The following is a 6,353-nucleotide window of genomic DNA, read 5'->3' on the forward strand; positions in this document are numbered from 1 at the left end:
GAGGAGTGTGCTGATCTTATATGGAGGTCACAGTGTGAGAGTTACATAGTGGAAGGAGCAGGGTCCCCAGCAGCACAGAGTACTTCAGGAGGGGAGTGTGCTGATCTTATAGAGGAGGTCACAGGGTGAGAGTTACATAGTGGAAGGAGATGGGTCACCAGCAGCACAGAGTACTTCAGGAGGGGAGTGTGCTGATCTTATAGAGGAGGTCACAGGGTGAGTGTTACATAGTGGAAGGGGCAGCAGCACAGAGGATTTCAGGAGAGGAGTTTGCTGATTTGACCCTTTATCTTACATACTGGTGGGGCAGTTTCTGCTCTATATTAAGAGGTTAAAGTTCTCCATTGGGTTCTGAGAAGTGAATTTACTGCTGAGTTCTAAGAATTAGGGTGGGGGGTGTAATGGACTCTGCGTCAGGGCAGTTCTGCTAGAAGGATCTGCAGAAATGTCATTTATCTAATCTTTGAACCATAAAACAGAAGGAAATGTCTGCAGGTTCAGCCTTGAGATCGGTGACCAGGATGGAAGCCAAGACATGAAGCTGATACATTGCACCGGAAGTCCTGCTCAGTAATAGGAGATGTAAAGGTTATTTGAGTTTTCATGAAAAGTTGAACTATCTGCAGGTTCTTGCTGTTTGTTCTCCGCTATATAACCCTCATACATGGTTTTTCTTTTGGTAATATTTTCATTATGGCTGCAGCACATTTTACATGTGTCTCTGAGGTAGGGGTGTGTACAGTAAGGAGCAGTCTTCCCCCTACCCTATCCATTATAACTACTACTTCTTATTTTTACATGTAATTCTGCCAGGAGGAACTGTACAACAGCAAACAAATAGCTGAGAAAAACAGACTGCAAATACTGGACATGATGCAGCTAAAAAGACCCCTTACACAGAAAGAGCGAGGCGCACAATAAGCAAAGCTGCTTACTGTCAGTGACTAACATCCCATCAGTAATAACACAAGGAACTAGTCAGAAATACATAGGGGTACATAGTAAGCTCACCTTACACTGTAGAGGCTGAATCATCTCTGTGCAGTGTGCAAGCAAGGGAAGCTATATGCAGAGATATGCAGGCTATGATGAGAATCAAGCCCTCCCCTCTCCATTCAGTGTGTGAAGAAAACCAGCCCCTCCTCCCTTGACTCGATGTGAATAGTCCTTGATTTTGAAGTTAACTAAGGAAAGAACTTCCCTAGTAACAAGGTGTGAACAACAGATTATCTAGAAGGGAGACACCTACAGTGTTGGCCAAAAGTATTGGCCCCCCTGCAATTCTCAGATAATCCTCGTTGTCCCCCAGAAAATGATTACAAGCACAAACTCTTTGGTAATATCTTCATTTATTTTGCTTGCAATGAAAAAACACAAAAGAGAATGAAAAAAAAGTCACATCATTGATCATTTTACACAAAACTCCAGAACTGGTGCGGACAGAAGTATTGGCGCCCTCAGCCTAATACTTGGCAGCACAACCTTTAGACACAATAACTGCGCACAACCGCTTCCGCTAACCAGCAATGAGTTTCTTACAAGGCTCTGCTGGAATTTTAGACCCTTCTTCTTTGGCTCCTGCTCGCGGTCCCCCCTGAGATGTGAAGGGGGCCTTCTCCAAACTGCCACCAAGAGATCTCTCCCCCTCCCCCACAGGTGTTCTATGGGATTCAGGGCTGGACTCATTGCTGCCACTTTACAAGTCTCCAGGGCTTTCTCTCACCACCATTTTCTAGTGCTGACCTGAAGTGTGTTTTGGGTCATTGTCCTGCTGGAAGAGCCCTGACCTCTGAGGGAGACCCAGCTTTCTCACACTGGGCCCTACATGATGCTGCACAATGTGTTGGTCGTCTTCAGACTTCATAATGCCATGCACACGGTCAAGCAGTCCAGTGCCAGAGGCAGCAAAGCAACCCCAAACCATCAGGGCCCCTCCGCCATGTCTGACTGTAGGGGGCGTCTTCTTCTCTTTGAAGGCCTCTTTCTTTCCTGTAATCTCTATGTTGAGGCCTTTTCCTACTTTTGTCTCCTCTGACCAGAGAACATTCTTCCAGAACAGTTTTGGCTTTCTCAGGTAAGTTTTGGCAAACTCCAGCCTGGCTTATGTCTGTGGGTAAGAAGTGGGGTCTTCCTGGGTCTCCTCCCATACAGTCCCTTCTCATTCAGACGCTGACGCTGGATAGTACGGGGTGACACTGTTGTACCCTCGGACTGCAGGGCAGCTTGGACTTGTTTGGATGTTAGTCGAGGTTCTTTATCCGCCATCCGCACAATCTTGCGGTGAAATCTCTGGTCAATGTTTCTTTTCCATCCACATCTAGGGAGGTTAGCCACAGTGCCATGGGCTTTACACTTCTTGATGACACTGTGCACGGTAGACACAGGAACATTCAGGTCTTTGGAGATGGACTTGTAGCCTTGAGATTGCTCATGCTTCCTCACACTTTTGCTTCTCAAGTCCTCAGACAGTTCTTTGGTCCTTTTTCTTTTCTCCATGCTCAATGTGGTCACACAAGGACACAGGACAGAGGTGGAGTCAACTTTAATCCATTTCAACTGGCTGCAAGTGTGATTTAGTTATTGCCGCCACCTGTTAGGTGCCTCAGGTAAGTAACAGGTGCTGTTAATTACACAAATTAGAGAAGCATCACATGATTTTTCAAACAGTGCCAATACTTTTGTCCACCCCCTTTTTTATGTTTGGTGTGGAATTATATCCAATTTGGCTTTTTGACAATTCTTTTTGTGGTTTTCCATTGCAGACAAATTAAATGAAGATAATACCAAAGAATTTGTGATTGCAATCATTTTCTGGAAGAACATAAGTATTATCTGACAGAATTGCAGGGGTGCCATTACTTTTGGCCAACACTGTAGTGGCAAAACTTTAGAGAGCATTTCTCAGCCAAAAAATGGCCATATTTGCATATGTAGTCCATGACATTTTGGTCCAGAATGAAATGATCTATTAAATTAGACTAAGTTGTCTGAATAGGTACTGTCCATTGAAAGCATACCTGTCAATAAAACAAAGCCCACTCTCCGTCCTCCTACAGGTCTACATGTAGTAGATTCAGAAATGTATTTTACTTCCTAATGCTGTTCCTAGTGTGATGTCATCGCTGTGCTGTGTGCTCTCAGCCAATTAGATGTTTTGCCTGGTGCTCCTTCTCCCCTCTCACAGCAGGAGTCTCAGAGATGGAGATATTGCAGGCATGTCCCTCTCTTCAGAGAATAGCTGAGGAGGTCTGTGAACAGGCAGGAAGGGGGCGCTACAGTGACATGAGAATATGATGTATATATATAAGATATAATACAGATATATTCATATGTATAAGCAGAGGACACTGCGCACAGTAATGGTCAATATGGCAGCCTTTAGATCTCCCAGAATGGTTGGCCACCAACTTCACAAGAGCCTGGAATAATAGACTATTGTATGAAGGGAGGGAGGGGGGGGAGCAGCTCGGACGATCCTTATCCTCTTTTCATTGGTTTAGAGGACTAAGTGATGGACTGAGGGTGGAACCTGCAAGACGGTATAAAAAGGACCCTCATCTGTCAGTGGAGAGTGGCTACAAAGAGCGCCACCCGATGAAGGACCCGCCACATTCAGATATCACACTGACAGCATTGCAGACTATGTTGGTGTTTTTCAACCTTTTCAGACTTGACACCCCTGGAAAATAACAAACATTCCTCAAAGACCCTATCAAATAATTTTTACCCAATGATAAAAAAACATCCTTAGCACACGGATAACGGTGCATTAAGAGGTGCACTCATTCCCCGAACCAGAATGTCGCGGCCGCCTGGCTGGCTTCCAAGGTATCCCTGATGGGAATCGATAGCCTATGAGTATTAGGACAAAGCAGCTAGGAGGTTATTGATTGGTCCATGGAAACCCCTTGGACCCCACAATCTCACAGGATGGGGGCCGAGTGGATGAAAGAAAGAGCACCCCCACCACATCACAGCATCTGAGGGGTTAATCTGCCATATCTGGAGTATTTTCTGACATCCGCAGTTAGTCCTGGGTCTCGGTTGTAGCCAGAACTCCTGTACTGGACTATTACAGCGCAGATCAGTACAATGTACGCTGCAGAGTAGGAAGGGGTTAAAGAACCCATCATCTGTCAGCCAGGTGTCACAAAGGTCAATTTGTGGTTTAAAAAAAAAAAAAAAAAAAATGGGGCATCAGGTAGCGCTACCATTTCCAAATCATCTGCATTTTCCTGCTTCATCGTAGGGCTCTTTCTCCGTTCCCGATTTCTTGGTGTGGTAGGTGTGATGTGGTGAGAGCAGGGGAAAAAGAGAACAGCAGGGGAGAGGAGGAGAGGGAAGGACTGTGGAGGAACCAGGAGGGGACATGAAACTGTGGAGGAACCAGGAGGGGACATGAAACTGTGGGGGAACCAGGAGGGGACGTGAAACTGTGGGGGAACCAGGAAGGGACGTGAAACTGTGGAGGAACCAGGAGGGGACATGAAACTGTGGGGGAACCAGGAGGGGACATGAAACTGTGGGGGAACCAGGAGGGGACGTGAAACTGTGGGGAACCATAAAGGGATATGCAACTGTGGGGGGACCAGGAGGGGACGTGAAACTGTGGAGGAACCAAGAGGGGACATGAAACTGGGGGAGGAACCAGGAGGGGACATGAAACTGTGGAGGAACCAAGAGGGGACATGAAACTGTGGAGGAACCAAAAGGGGACATGAAACTGTGGGGGGACCAGGAGGGGACATGAAACTGTGGGGGGACCAGGAGGGGACATGAAACTGTGGGGGAACCACAATGGGATATGAAACTGTGGAGGAACCAGGAGGGGACGTGAAACTGTGGAGGAACCAGGAGGGGACATGAAACTGTGGGGGAACCAGGAGGGGACATGAAACTGTTGGGAACCACAATGGGATATGAAACTGTGGGGAACCAGGAGGTGACATGAAACTGTAGGGAATAAGGAGGGGACATGAAATTGTGGGGGGGACTAAGACGGTAACATGAAATTGTGGGGGAACCAGGAGGGGACGTGAAACTGTGGGAGAACGAAAAGGGGATGTGAAACTGTGGAGGGACAAGAAGGGGACATGAAACTAAGGAGGGACCAGGAGGGGAAATTAAACTGAGGGGGAACCAAGAGGGGACGTGAAACTGTGGAGAATCAGGAGGGGACATGAAATTGTGGAGGGACCAAGAGGGGACATGAAACTGTAGTGAAACTGGAAGGGACATGAAACTGTGGAGGGACCAGGAGGAGAAATTAAACTGTGGCGGAATCAGGAGGGGACATGAAACTGGTCCACCATTTTTTTTTTTACAAAGGGCCCTGATGATTTCGCCTCTAGTTGTCAGAAACCCAACTGTATGACAACCCTGACCTCAGATCTAGTGAGTCAGATTTACAGCCACTTAAAGGGATTGTCCAGGCTACAATTGTATTCTTCACCGGGGGGGAGATGAAAATTTTTCTTAAAGGGATTCTGTCATTGGTGTCAATGGTTTTGAGATAAAGATTCCTGGATAGCGTTTAAAAAGCCTATTCTACTACTACCTTATTTTTTTCGATTCTCCACGCCATTCCGTTATAATCCTGGTTAATTACTTTATGTAAATGAGCACCGTGGGCGTTCCCCAGGGCCTCCGAGCACCCCCACGTCATACCTTTATTCTGGCCATTGCTTGTGCCCCATCTGACCCTCTCCCCCCTGGATGTTCTTCCTGCCAGATCGCATTGCTGAATTTGAATTCTCGGGCTTGCGCAATTTTGCAGCGTTCTGAGCGGTACTACGCAAGCCTGAGCGCCATTTTGTTGTAGCTCACTATAGACCTCAGCATACTGCTCAGTAGTAGTAGAATGTCCAGGAGTGTCTTTATATCTCAAAACCACTGACACCAATGACAGAATCCCTCTAAAAACTTCTGTCCCCGCTGTACATGGCAGCCACAGGGAAAAGGACCTGGGAGGTCACAGGGGGCGACGACTTCTGCAAAGGAAGGACTCACCCCGGGGACAGGGGAGTTTGGGGTGATGTGTGTGTGTGTGGGGGGTATTTTTTTCTCCTCCCCGACCAAATTATAAATACACTTTTAGCCTGGACAAGCCCTTTAAGCCCCCCCCCCCCAAGGTAATCAGTATGTAATATGTATGACACAGACTCCGTTCTCTCCCCGCTTTGGCTCAGAGATCAGCGGCGCCCGTCACGCGCTTGTTCTCTGGTTTTTCCGCTGAGTCACGTTGTTCCCCCGTCACGTGGTCTCTTCTCCTCCCACATGAGCCCACCCCCTGGTGTCACCACGACAGCCCCGCCCCCCTGTATAATGACACCAGAGCCCTGGACGTTGCCTCA

Source organism: Leptodactylus fuscus, chromosome 2, assembly GCF_031893055.1.
Source record: "Leptodactylus fuscus isolate aLepFus1 chromosome 2, aLepFus1.hap2, whole genome shotgun sequence".
Lineage (NCBI taxonomy): Eukaryota > Metazoa > Chordata > Amphibia > Anura > Leptodactylidae > Leptodactylus > Leptodactylus fuscus.